The 15045-nt window shown below is 39.7% G+C and overlaps 1 protein-coding gene across 7 annotated transcripts in view; it reads left to right on the top strand.

Annotated features, from left to right (window-relative positions):
• Positions 1-15045, top strand: part of CHST9 (carbohydrate sulfotransferase 9) — a 74753-nt gene that overhangs the window by 34818 nt on the left and 24890 nt on the right. The window lies entirely within an intron of this gene.

Genomic DNA, 15045 nt, shown 5'->3' with positions numbered 1-15045 from the left:
CTGGAACCACAGGTCCGGAACCACCATATCCCAAGGCAAGTAGGGGTCATGGGCAATACGCATACGGAAGCCCTTGTCGTAGTGCCTCCATATGGTCCCCCCATACTCAAAATGGGCCCTCGCTATCAGGTCGATGTACTTCAGCAAGGCAGCGGCCCTCCCCGGCTGCCTCTGAATGACCACCGACGCAAAGGTCAGAAATGCATACAGCCACGAGCTGAAGCATTTCGTGACCTTTGTCTTTTTCACTTTCTCCCCAGGGACAACCTCCTTATCTTGTTTAGGGACCTCCCTGTTCAAGATGGAGAACAAATCAACGTACTCCCCCCGCCAGATTGCCTCCTTAACTGACGGGTGCAGATGGTACCCTAGAGGTGTGGCGGGCAACCCACAAGGGATGGCCCCAGGCTTGATGCTGGCGAACGGGTCCCACACCGTGGTGGCCCCCGAGCCCAGCACCCCAAGCCCCGGTGGATACATGAATGGGACCGGTGGCATAATGGCCGGTGGAGGAGGAATCCAACCCCCCACCCCCGCCCCCGGTGGGACGGGCACCCCCAGCGCCCCCACTGGCGGGGCTGGCGGGGACCAAACCTGACCACAGGTGCCTGCAGCAGCCCCCGTGAAACTGTTGCCACCCCCCATAGCTGGCGGGATGAACCCTGGACCCTGGATGGGCAGTAGCGGAGATGTGCCTGCATGTGGTGCAACCTCACCTGCCCCGTAAGGGGTAGAAGCCATCCACGGTGGGCCCATCCTGGTTGGGGCCTGGAAAGATGACCATTGCCCAGGCTGGGCCATCTGTCCCGCATGGCCCGTCTGCCCGGTGCTGCCCGCCTGTCCGGTTCCCGCCATCTGGACTTCGTGGGCCACTTGCCCAGTTGGGGCCGACTCCTCTTCGGGGTCTGCGCCCCAAGCTGCGGTGGCAGCCGAGGAAAGCCCCTCCGGGCCTGCCCCCAACCGCCACCTCTCCAACTCGTCGAGCCGCTCCAGGACCCTGGCCCAGGAGAGAGAAGGGGACACCTCGGGTTGAGGGACTGTGGGCATAAAGCCTACCACCCCCCCCACCGGGATCCCCCCCGGGGGCCCCTCTGCCGACGCCCGAGCCCGGGCAGACGGCCTGGCAGCCCTCCTAGGCCACACCACAGGTTGGGCCGGGAGGGCCTTAGCTGGCCGCTTTTTAGGGGCCATGCCACTACAATCTATTTTTTAACAAGAAAGAATAGGGCGGGACCAAGCCCTCCCCCAACGGGCCCTGCACCCCTTGAACAAGGCCTGCCCTAACAGCAGGCCTCAGTGGCACAAACCCACCAAGGAAGCCAATCCCCCCTTCCAATGGGCGACAAGGCCCAAAACCAGGCCTTTATCCCAGGCCTACAACCCCCCCAGCGACCCCCGCGGGCCCGCGAGGCCACCAGAGGCAGCACCCCCCTCCCTACTATGAAGGATAATGAGGCTCCAAACCGGAGCGGAGCCCAGCCGATGCTGGCTCCGCTAATGATCGAAAAGGCTTTCCGCCCCACCACAGGCCTCAAAATGGCGCCTCGCACGAGGTCGCCAAACAAAATGGCCGACGGAGCAGACCGATCGAATGTCTGCTCGGTAGATCGGTCCGGGCGAAAAGGAAGAGCCTCGGGCCTGCTCGCCCTTATATAGGGCAAGCAGGCCCCGCCCGGACCAATCAGGGCCTCAGCCAATCAGGCCCTGCTCTCCCGAGCGAAGTCTCGCATCGCGAGACTTCGCCCGGGATCCAAGATGGCGGCCGCCATGAGGGACCGTGTCTCCCGGTCCCTCCAGCAAAGCCTGCCTGCCGGGTAAGTCCGGCGCTGCCCTTCTGCTGAGGCATCCTCCCTGTATATTTTTACAAGTTATATCCCTCTCTTCTCTCTCTTTCTCTCTGCTCTTGCTTTTTGATCTTCCTTTTAGTCAGATATGAAAGTAGATTTTGATACTAATTTAAGCAAGAAACTAATTTGTGCTTATAGAAATGGAATCAAAACTAAATATGTTAAATTCTATATGTTGTGTTATTTATCATCTTTTGGCATGTTTTATTTCACTGTCACTTATATATTGAAATTCCTTCTATTAGATGTTTCTCTTTCTCTTTTTTGTTTTAAAATTTACTTAAAAGTTATTTTGATTCAATTTTCTATTCACCACTTTTTCTCTGTGTAATAGTATATTATTCTTTTCTTTTCTTTTAATCTTACAAGCTTCATTTTCATCTTCCCTTAAACTCTCTTCTTCCTCCCCCCCCTCCTTTATACAGATGGTTAAATTTGGGACAGAGATCTTGGATTTTTTTAAAAAAAATCTGAAGTAGTATAGAAGTATTTTAATAAAATTATCATGAGAAAATAGAGGTTGTGGGACTATGTCCTTGTAACTTTCATTTCATTTAAGAATGACTGCTGAAGCAGACCAGAGGTTCAATTTAGGCAAAGTTTATTTTTTCAAACAGCAAGCCCTGCAGTCAGATGTCAGAGAAACCAGATTATAAGCTTTTCATAATACCAGGGATATTGTCTGCTTGCGGGCAGAAAAACTATTGCTTTTCCTCAGGGTTTTGATGTTGAAGTCAAGTGACATTATTGCATTATCTATCCTTTCCCACCATGTGCCTTACTATGTAAACAGGCATTTCATTTTTCAAAATGGAAGGGAGGACCCCTCCAAAGATTATTCACTTCCATCCTTAGGATCTATTTTAATTTCTTGTTGCTTTTCCTGGGTATCCCAAAGGTGCTTTTTCAAGAGTCAACTGAACTTTCTGGTTCAACCAGTTGCCTTTTGTCCAGTTGCCTTTTGAAAAAGCATCTTTGGGTCAACGATGACCTGGATTACGGAGATCCTCCATAGAAAATTTCCTGGGAGGATATACGGTCAGGAATGTGAGGAAGGAGAAGGGTAGGATTAGATAATTTTTACTGCTGACAATGTTGGTGTCTTACAACTTGAATTAGTTTGGGCTTCTTGTAAAAATATTCATCTATTAAATATACTGTGAGGTAGCATAAATGCATCTTTTATATACTTTCTTTCATTCATAAGAAATATTGCATTCCAGTAAAGCACCTTCTGGAATTCCTTGAATTTATGTTCAAAGGATAAATGGTGCAGAGGGAAAGCTCATAGAAGATTGGAAATGCTTGCTAGTAATAATTTATATGTTATGGCCCAATAGTGTATAACAGTTTTCTATTGGGAACAAAGGTAGATGGAATATCTGTGACTATCTTCTTCAGATTCTGAATTGCATGTGATCTTAATACCCAGAAAAATAACCATTTACATTTTCTTTTTTTTTCATTTTGATAATCTTTATTGAGTTTTTTAGTTAGAAACAAAACAACATACAAACAAGATATACAAAAATACATGAAATATAAACAGATAAAGTAAATACTAACCACTTTTTGCAACTATTTCATTTCAAGATGTATTTACACTTCACAATATTACATTTCCATTTTCAAGTCCTCTCCATGATCAATGTGTGAACTCATGTTAGACAAAGGAACATAACCAAAATTAGTCTTCACTAAAAATTATAAAACTGTAATGGCACTTTGATCTAGAAATAAGTTGCCAGGTACTTCTGTTAAGCATTTAGCTAAAATATTTAGATCTTAATATCTGCTATCCTTGGTTATCTGAGAAGAAACATTTTGTTGTCTAATAGAGGATTCATTATATACTGTTTCTAAGGTAACATTTTATTAGCTACAGGTACTTTATTAAAATAAATTGCAGACTATATAAACAACTATAGTTAAATTTAGTTTCGTTTGTGTGTTTAGTCCCAAAGTTCTGGAAGAGTCTAAGTTGGAAACAAATAACTTATCATCACAGAGGTTATCTGGAGAATTCTTACCTTTTCAGGGGAATTACTTGCAGTCAGTAAGGTTTATCCAAAGATAAGGTAACTTCGACTTCTTCTGTTGACATACTTTATCTTGTGTGGTTGATGTTTGATCCAAATTGCTTTAAACATGTGAAAAAGTTATTCCATATGAAATATTACCTGAAGTATCCATTCAGACTGATTTTGATAGGAACAACATCCAAATGACAAATTCAGTGAAGGGCTGAAATGACAGTGACAAATGATAATGAATAGCCTGGATTGGGGAAAGATAATTTTGTGCCATAAAGATCATCCGTGAGTCCAGGTTTTAAATGAACAATTAGCCCTTCATTAGTGTGATAAATGAGGAAGCAAACAGTGTGTTTAACACCTGTCTAAGAAGGGGGAGAAACATAACAGCAATAAACCTGCAAAACTTAAATATGGAAAGACATTAACATGGGATTTGTTTCAGAAAACACATTTGTAATGATATAAAAATGTAAATTTCACATATGACTATCAACATGTTTTCAGTACTTTACATTTATTTGCAGGACAACAGAATTAACTTAATAGTTAGAGAACCAAAATGCAGAACCATCTGTCTGAAAGCAGCCATTTGCAACACAACATTTGTGCATAAAGAGGATTTTTCTGCCATTTAAATGATAGAAGCAGCCCATGTGTGGGTGTATGTACTTAAAGGTTAAGCTTTATTTCTAATCTTTCTTTTTACAGTATTGCTTTTCTAAAGTATTTTGATGCCTGTTGTATCTTTAATGCGTTTGCTGCATTTTAGGCTACCAAGGTTGAAAAGTCTAGTAAATTATACAAATAACAATGTATATAGTAAGTACCAGAAGGACAGAACAGAACTATTTTACATAAATGTATTGTAGAATCATTTTTTCCTCTTGAGTGGTTTATTAAACAGAAAACATATTTATAAATTCAATAATAGGAAGCTTCAGTGCTTTGCAAGTGTAAAATAACTTGAGTAAAAACTATGAATTCAGAAAGTCTTGTGAACTGTTATAAGATACAATAATCAGAATTGATTACTATTAAAATAATAAAAAATTAAATAGATTTCTGTAAGATTTTCCATTGTGAAATCCATGGGTTTATCAAGCATATGTTATATGTATAATAATGTATACATGTTAAAAATAATAAGAAACTTTTACTTTTTTACAATTAAAAAGAAGCCATTGCAGAAGAATGAATTAATCCACCATACAAATGTTTATTTACTAATTGAAAGTACAGTGATACCTCATCTTACGAACTTAATTGGTTCTGGAACCAATTTGTAAGGTTTGTAGGGTGAAAGGTTTGTAAGACAAAACAATGTTTCCCATAGGAATCAATGGAAAAGCGATTAATGCATGCAAGCCCAAAACTCACCCCTTTTGCCAGCCGAAATGCCCATTTTTGTGCTGCTGGGATTCCCCTGAGGCTCCCTCCATGGGAAACCCCACCTCCAGACTTCTGTGTTTTTGTGATGCTGCAGGGGAATCCCAGCAGGGGAATCCCAGCAGCGCAAAAATGGGTGCTTTGCTGGCAACGGAAGTCCAGAAGTGGGGTTTCCCAGCGAGGGGAGCCTCAGCAAAATTGCAGCATTGCAAAAACACAGAAGTCCTCAAAAACCCACCTCCAGACTTCTGTGTTTTTGTGATGCTGTGATTTCGCTGAGGCTCTCCTCGCTGGAAAACCCCACCTCTGGACTTCCGTTGCCAGCAAAGCACCCATTTTTGCACTGCTGGGATTCCCCTGCAGCATCGCAAAAACACGGAAGTCCGGAGGTGGTGTTTCCTATGGAGGGGAGCCTCAGGGGAATCCCAGCAGCGCAAAAACGGGCACTTAGCTGACAATAGAAATCCGGAGGCGGGGCATCCCAGTGGCGGCGGCTTGGGTTTGTAAGGTGAAAATAGTTTGGAGGAAGAGGCAAAAAAATCTTAAACCCCGGGTTTGTATCTCAAAAAGTTTGTATGACAAGGGGTTTGTAGGATGCGGTATCACTGCATCTGTTAAAGGAATTCATGTTACACTTCTTTTCTCTCCCTGTCTTTCTCTCACTCTCCTTATATTGTAATCAGAATATAAGAATATAAATATAGCATAATGGAACATATGCTATATTATTGTAACCTTAGATAAATGCCTTAGCAGCTGAGCCAATAAAAAGATTTACTTTGCTTATCTATCCAGGAAAATTTTGTTCATGTGTTCATGGGGACGTTGTCATAAGTACAAGGACCAGTTGTTGTTTTTCAGCACCACTGTTACTTTGAATGGGTCACTAAAAGGATAGACGCAAGCCAAATTCACCCATAGTGAATTTACTATCATAGTAAATGTATGCATCATTTAGAAGAAGAAATATATTAGACTTTCTATTTTTAGAATATTCTTTAGTTATTGCCAGAATGTATTAAGTATTTTAGAGAAGAAGAGGAGAGAAGGGGAGGGGAGGGGAAGGGAAGGGAGGGAGGGAGGATCTGCATTTTTAATATAACTTAACTTCACAAAGTTATTTATTTATGAATCTAAAACTTTTTCCTTCTGTGGTTTCTGCTGTAACTTTGAAAGTTAAAGAAAAGAATGAATGTCATTTTATTTTTTTATTTTTTTCTTTGTTTTAAAAATCCTATTTAATGCATTGATCTAAAAGTATGCAGTATATTTGCTTCTGTTATCTTAAAGGTTCAGGGGGGTTGATTTGGAACATCAAAATATCTGATATTTATATTGTTTATAAATGCAAACACCATTTTATTTATTATTTCTATACAATTTCCTCCAACATAGCTTCCCAAAGTGTAACGACTCCCCTTACTGGCATATCAAAGTCATGACAAAATTTATTACAGTTTAAAGAATTTCATAGTCATAAGATATCGTGATACTCAGTTTCAGTGCTGTACTGCTAGAAAACAAAACACAATGTATACCATTTACGTAAGACACTCCTTTTTGCTTTAAATTAGCAATTAAAAATGTAAACAAACATTTTGCCAAATGCAGTATGAAGATGGAGTCATTTCAAATTTGGATGCAAATTGTAGTTTGCCTGATTCAGTTTAAATATCATATTATAGTTTGTGACAGTCTAGGAAATTAGGGAGGAATTCAATTTTTTTTTTATCTTGAGAAAACCAAAAGAATATTAACTATAATATTAAATACGTTTCAGTGGGAAATTTTTCATTTAATTAGATACCAATATGACTTCCATAACGAAAAGAACATTTTCATGCTAGCACCTATTGCATTTTCACCCCATTTTATTATGCACAGAAAGCACTTCTTTAACCCTAAGAATGTGCTTAGGGAGTGGCAAAGTGCTATGATAGTATTGGATAAACTGAATTTTCTTTCCACTTCTTTATATCAGTAATTTATAAACCATTTTTCTGCAAAGAAAATTAATATACAACATGAAGACTTGCAAAATTGTATTTCAATAACATTAATATAGTAATACGCATTACTATGTTTTCTGCCTAACAGAAAGGATACATTTTATCAACTTTTTTTTTTTTTACAATTTGAGAATTGTAGATTCTTTTGAAAGTTATGGAAGCAGCTTACCAAAAGCTGTAACATGGCCTCGATTCTACTGTCCAAGCAGAAACAGACAAACTGGAAGGAAACCAAGTGTAACAGCATCTGTAATCCCTACCAAGGGGTGCTCACAGCACCTTCTGCAACTCCTCTGGTGTCTTTGCTGGATTATTTGGACATATACAAGCGGGCACAGCTAAAGATACTGCCAACACCAAAAAAATGGGCATTCAGATAAACCCATGAGCAGATACTACAGTGCAATGCTCACTCGGATCCCTGCCATCTGACCTCAAAGCCACTCAGGCCGGCTTAGCCCAGGCTTCTATTACAGCCTTCGAGCACCTCCTGGCTCTTGCACAGTAAAGAAAAACATGTGAGTGTGTGGCAATTAGCTTCTCACACTGGCGAGAAGTTTTTATTTAGTGTGCAAGGGCCAGGAGTTTTTCCAAGGCTGTAGACTTTGAGAATGCAGGGTCCCATGGAGATGGAGGAAACCCATCTCGAACCAAGGTTTCAAACTCTGCTGGACAGACTTTCCTTTTTAAGAATCCCCCCCCTAAAGCCACAAGATTCAGAGCTGTCAATTTCCAGTAAGATACATTGTGGCCCTCCTACCCCATTTGCCACCCCCAAATTGCACCTCACTGCAAGATACGCTTCTCTCCCGCCCCACACACCACCCATTCCATTTTCCTTTTACCTTTCTTTAATGCAGCCCACTTCCTTTCCCAAACCTTGGTAGGCAGCCACTCCTGTCCTCACAGCCTATGGAGGAAGAAGCCTCTGTACCGCAAAGCTCTTGTAGCAACAGGAGGGCGGAAAGCAAAAAAAGACTCACCGCTGCCTCTTCCTTCTCTCTGCTAACAGAAGTCAGAGAGGAAAAGGTAGTAAGCCACTGTTGTATGGTTTTTAATTGTTGGGAGGGGGGGTTTGTTTCATTATTATACTGTTTTTTATTGCTGTTGTGAGCCGCCCCGAGTCTTCAGAGAGGGGCAACATACAAATCTAATAAATAATAATAATAATAATAATAATAATAATAATAATAATAATAATAATAATAATAATAGCCGGTGGCTGTCTCGAGTAAAAGTGCTCACGAGTGCTTAAAAACCCAGCTTCTAATTGATTAACTAATTAATATTAGTTAATGTGAATAACTTTCATCAATCGCTTTCTATTAGAAACTTAATAGACTAAACGATACAGATAACTGCATAAGACATGTGATGCAATATGTTAAATGTATGGTAGCTATGAGAGAAATAGGACATTTCTCTCTTTTTAAAGTGTTTAGTTTGCTTTTTCATTTTTGATTGTTTAGGTTTTTTGTTATAGTTGCTTAATTGTGTATTATGATTTTGTTATTGAGTCTTTGGGGAGGGGTGGCATGCAAATCTAATAAATAATAATAAATATTAATAATAATATTGTATTGTTTTGTATTTTCAATAAAAACATCTATTTTTTAAAAAGCTGTGAATGCAGCTTCTGCACGTGCTCAGAAGCGAAAAACAAGATGGTGACGCCCACGGACTGGCACTGAGACAGAACCAGCTCTGTGACATCATCACCTGTATACTAACAGTTCTATAGAACTGGTTAGAGCCAATAGGAACCCGCCTACGCTGCTTAAATCAAAACAGCAATGACAATCCAGAGAGTTTTGATAAATTATCATCAAAAGTTGTTCATGACAGGTATAAAAATGCTATATAATTCAACTAGGGTGTCAAACTCACATCGTCACGGTGGCATCAGGTGACATATTGCAACTTTCCTCCCTTCAGTAAACTGGGTGTGGACGTGGTCAGATGAGACATGAGGGCCACAAGTTTGACACCCGTGAATTAGACTAATCAATTCCTTGGCTGCATTCTTCCTGGTTACATATACAGTTGTGTATTTTGACAAGACATAGCCAAAACCAAGTCAGTTGAACTTTTCTTTAGTTTGGGGCTTTTAACATCTGTTTTATATTTCTGCAAGATTAAGTATATTTTTTTACAAAAGCTCTTAATTAGGTTTATGCATATGTGACATTTGGCCATCATCAACTAAAAGGGAACCCTTCTTTTTTAAAAAAATTAATTTTTCCAATTTATATATCAATAAACATTTTTATGGTAGTATATGTTTCATACGGTTATTTACATTAATTTTTATACATCTTTATTTCCCTGTTCTAACCAATTATATCACTTATTCCACACCTCATAAAATTCTGAACCCTTAATGTTTACAGTTGTAAATCAGCTAATTATAACTGGTTTCCTCTGCTAAGTTCTGGTCCGCACAACACACCATAGTTCATGAGGCTAATTTTATCACAGCAATTTGCTGGGGGAGAAAAGTTATGCCATATGGACTTCCTTGTTCTACACTTATCTACTGCCTCAAAATCCAGAGAAGAATTGCCCCACTATTAGTGCAGAAGTACTGGCCCCACTATTAGTGCAGAAGTATACATACATACATACATACATACATACATACATACATACATACATACATACATACATACATACATACATACAGATTGAGAACCAGCTAGATTTTTCTTTTTTCCCTTTAATTTAACTGATCATCATTTCACTTTATTTTTTCACTAGAGGGCACTTCACCACACAAAATCATTTTTGTTACTAAAAAATAGCACATCTATTTTGGAGCATAAGGTCTATTTTCATGCACTGAAGCATCTAAACATAATGATTTTGTGCTATTTTAATCTTAGAGACACATGTCTTTCATGTGGTCAGTGTGATATATCAATTATAGTGCAAGGTATTAAACATTTCAAATAGTCCAGTTTGTTTCTATGGAGAACTCTCCTCTATACACTAGCCAGCCTATTTTATAAATACAAGTAGGCCTTGACTCATAACAGAATGAAAGAAAATAATTTAACACTGGACATAAAAGCATATTTTGGAAGAAGGAACCCAGAAGTTAATTAATTTTAATTAAGAATGCCTCTATAGATAGACTCTATTTAAATATGATTATGGAAGAGGAGACATTTGTAAAATTTTGTTTTAGTTTGTCATGTTTTTACTTTACTGCATGTGGATTAATTAGAAAAAAATGAATTTCAACAATTGTAAAATCAGGTTGCAGCATCACAAAATTGACAAATTGAAGGGGATCTGAATAATTTCTAAATGAATTGTGAATATATCCCAACTTTATTATTTTTTATAAATAACTCAAAACAGTGAAATACCTAATACTCCTTCCTTCTGTTTTCCCCACAGCAGCCCTGTGAGGTGGGTTGAGCTGAGAAAGAGTGACTTTCCTAAACCCCCTAGCCCTAAAACAAGTACTCACAGACCCCTAGTTTATACCCTAGTGTCTTAACCAATGGACTAAACTGCCTTCTAAACTGAATTAATTAATTAATTATAATTTGTCAAACAAAAATGAGAAAAAGAATAAAAATATAGTGACAGGGACGATAGGCCACATTAATGCACTTATTCACACACCCTCTGCTAACCACTTAAGTATGATGTCCACTTCAAATGAATATGAATTCTCCCTACTTTGATCCGGGAGTATTATACAGGAGTATTTTAATGGGGCAATATTACATTGATGCAATTTATGAAGAAATATCCTTTATTGCATATATGTGTAAACTGTAGTTTTGGGGGACTATAAGACACTCCAGACTATAAGACAGTGATTTTCAATCTTTTTTGAGCAGCGGCACATTTTTTACATTTACAAAACCATGGGGCACATGGGGGGGGGGCTAAAAAAAGTTTGGACAAAAAAATTATGTCTTCCTCCCTTTCGCTCTATTTCTCTCTCCCTCTTTTTTCTCTCTCTCTCCATCCCTCTTTCTTTCTTTCTCTCTTCCTTCTTTCCTCTTTCCTGCTCTCTCTACCTCCCTAGTTCCCTCTATGTCTTTCTCTCTCTCTTGCTTTCTCTCTCTTGTTCTCTTTCTCTCTCTTGCTTTCTTTCTTTCTCTTTCTTTCTCTCTCTCTTGCTTTCTTTCTTTCTCTCTCTTGTTTTCTTTCTCTCTCTCTTGCTCTTTCTTTCTCTTGTTTTCTTTCTCTCTCTGAGCTTCGCGGCACACCTGACCATGTCTCGCGGCACACTAGTGTGCCACGGCACACTGGTTGAAAAACACTGCTATAAGACACGCCTGGCTTTTGGGGAGGCAAAAAAAAATATCTGCTTCTGCTCCCAGCTAACCAGCAAACAGACTGGGCTTCATAGCCTGATTTAGCATGAGTAGCTGATTGATGATTCGATCACCCTCCCAGAATATCATCCATTAGCTGTTCCAGGCTGAAGGGATTGCCAGCGCCTCTGTGTGCCCCATTTTTGCCCCCGAGTGTCCCATTTTCAGCCTCTGTGCATCCCATTTTAAGCCTGATCAAGGTGGCAGGGATCATGTGTCCCATTCGGCCTATCGTTGCCAAATAGGACATATGGAAAATGGGACACACAGAGGCCAAAAACAGGGCACACGGAGGCGATAGGTGGTAACGACCCCGCAGCCTGGAACAGCTGATCATCTGTATTCCAGGAGGCCGATCCAACCGCCATCAGTTGTTTGTGCTAAATTAGGCTGTGCTAAAGCTCATCAGGCTGTTTGCTGTAAAAAGGCAAATTGCTAGAAGGCAGAAACTGAAGTGTGGGGGCTGTCTTGTGGGCGGAGCTTCAGCTGGGCTTGCTGGTGGGTGGGATTTCAGCAGTCTAAAAGACACACCAACATTTCCACCAACTTTGGGGGATGGGGAAAGTTTGTCTTTATAGTCCGAAAAATATGGTGAGTCTTAATTGTAATTATAATTGTAAACATTTCACATAGAATTGTAGGCACTTCCACAGCACTTAATGTGAAGTATTTATCAAAGAAGTACTTGTTTTTATCTGTAATGTTTTCAAATTAAGTCTCCATAATATTTCTGAAATTCTGCATTGTTATAGTATTTATTGGCATAACTGCAAAGCTTTTTCTTATATTTATTGCTAGATTGCATCAACTGCTAATAGCATGCAGTAAGGCAAATGGCCAAAATTCATTTTCCTCTTATTCTGCCCTGTGGGCCAACTACTTAAATTATAATAAGAAGAAAGATCCCTTGGTGGCTTATTGTTCTTTGCCAGTTGGCTGCTGCTGCCAGTTACAATAGGTAAATAAAGCATATTGGGATTTGAATGTGCTTTATTGTGGTGTTGGATCAGGCAGTCAGTGTAAATGTTAATTTAGTAAGATTTGAGTCCATGCTGGGACACAGTTATAGCAATGTCTGTGTTAATTGTTCTTATCTAATTTTGTTAGCTTTTTGCCATGGAAATGTTACCCTACCAATGTTTCTTAATTAACTAAATGTATAATCTGTTTTGAATGGTTCTTGCAAAAATTAATTAAAAATTATTCAGATACTTTGGATATTTCCATATAACTAATGATGCTGTTATCCATTCAGTTGTGTCCAAGTCTTGGCAATCCTATGGGCCAGTTCTCTCCATGTCTTCCAATCTTGCACTACTTCTTTGAGTTGTTCTATCCTCTGGCTGGTGTCAGCTTTGATCCAGCCATCCTGTTCTTTGGTAGCCTAGTTTCCTTTTACTGCTAACTCTTCCAGATATAATTGCTTTCTTTGGTGAATTCTCCTGCACATCATGGCCACAATAAGTGAGATGTGGTTTGATGATTTCCCTAACTACTGAATAAAGTTAAGATTTCTATTTAACAGATAATTCTAGGATATATTTATTACATCTCTTTAATCCCTGGATAGTTCAGTGGATTTGCAGTTGGCTGAAGCGTAGATATCAGAGGGTTGTTGTTAATGGCGAGTATTCTGAGCAGAGCCTGGTTACAAGCAGTGTGCCACAAGGGTCTGGGTCCTATTCTTTTTAATATCTTTGTGAGTGACATAGAGGAAGGTTTGGTAGGGAAGGTTTGCCTATTACAGTATTGTACTCTAAAGTGTACAATAGCATTGATATTCCTGGAGGCATCTCTAATGTGGCAAATGATTTAGCTTTACTAGATAAGTGTTCAAAGCAATGGAAACTGCAGTTTAATGTTTCCAAATGTAAAATAATGCACTTCTTACTTGAATCTCTAAAATCGACCATAAATGCTCAATAATGTTGAGGTCTGGTGATTGTGGTGGCCAGATGAGATGCTGAATTTCATTCGAATGTTCCTTGTGCCATTCTTTAACACTTCTTGCTCTATGGATTGGTGCATTATCAACTTGAAAGATGGCATCCCCCTCTGGAAACAGTTCTTGCACCATAGGATGAATTTGGTCAGCCAAAATTCCTAAATAGTGATGGCTGTTAATTCTTCCATGAAGGGAAATCATTGACCAGGCGGATTTCCAAGAAATAGCACCCCAGACCATCACTGAACCCCCACCATGTTTGACGGTTGGGAGAAGGCAGTCTGGATGAAATGATTCTTTTGGCTGTCTCCAGACATAAACACGGTCGGATGTCGGAAAAAGAGTAAACAATGATTCGTCAGAGAAAATCACTGCTCGGGGACCATTTCTGGTGGTTTCTACACCACGCTAAACGCTTTGAAACATTTGTCTTTCAGAGCAGAGGTTTTCTAATTGCAGCTCTTCCGTGGAATCCAGATTTGTGAAGATCCCTTCAAGCAGCTTTTGTGGAAACTGGGTTCTGTACGTGTCTATTGAGCTCTGCGGTGATTTTAGGAGCTGCGGTCTTGCGATCCACTTTAATAATTCGCTTTAGAGTCTGATGGTCTCTCTCAGACAACTTCGACTTTCGACCAGACCTGTGCTTGGCTGAGGACGTTTTCCCTTCTCTTTCAAAAGCAATCATTACTATTGAGACATTACCTCTTGAAATGCGAAACATTCGGGCACTTTCTGTTACACTAGCACCTGCCATTCGAGCACCAACAATTTGGCCTCTTTGAAAGTCTGAGAGGTCTGCCATTTCTAGAAGGTTATAACCAATTTCCTTAAATTTCTGTTTTAAAAAAAGGTAGTTTAAAAAAACATATCAAATAACAGAATTTTTTTAAAAAACCATTAAAATATGTCAAGTTTTGACTGATTTGAACATGTTCAAACATTATGATGCCAAAAAGTCAAGTGTTTCCATTTTTCTGTCCCCTCCCGTATAACGAGCAAGAAGAGGGATATTGTGATCCTGCTGTATAGAGTGCTGGTGAGACCACATTTGGAGTACTGTGTTTAGTTCTGGAGACCTCATCTACAAAAAGATATTGATAAAATTGAACGGGTCCAAAGACGGGCCACAAGAATGGTGGAAGGTCTTAAGCATAAAACCTATCAGGAAAGACTTAATGAACTCAATCTGTATAGTCTGGAGGACAGAAGGGAAAGGGGGGGCATGATCGAAACATTTAAATATGTTAAAGAGTTAAATAAGGTTTAGGAGAGAAGTGTTTTTAATAGGAAAGTGAACACAAGAACAAGGGGACACAATCAGGATAGTTGGGGGAAAGATTAGAAGTAACGTGAGAAAATATTATTTTACTGAAAGAGTAGTAGATGCTTGGAACAAACTTCCAGCAGACGTGGTTGGTAAATCCATAGTAACTGAATTTAAATATGCCTGGGATAAACATATATCCATCCTAAGATAAAATACAG

The sequence above is a fragment of the Erythrolamprus reginae genome, chromosome 3, assembly GCF_031021105.1.
Source record: "Erythrolamprus reginae isolate rEryReg1 chromosome 3, rEryReg1.hap1, whole genome shotgun sequence".
NCBI classification, from domain to species: Eukaryota; Metazoa; Chordata; class Lepidosauria; order Squamata; family Dipsadidae; genus Erythrolamprus; species Erythrolamprus reginae.
The sequence above is the reverse complement of the archived record's forward strand: the minus strand, read 5'-3'. Positions and strand labels throughout refer to the sequence as shown.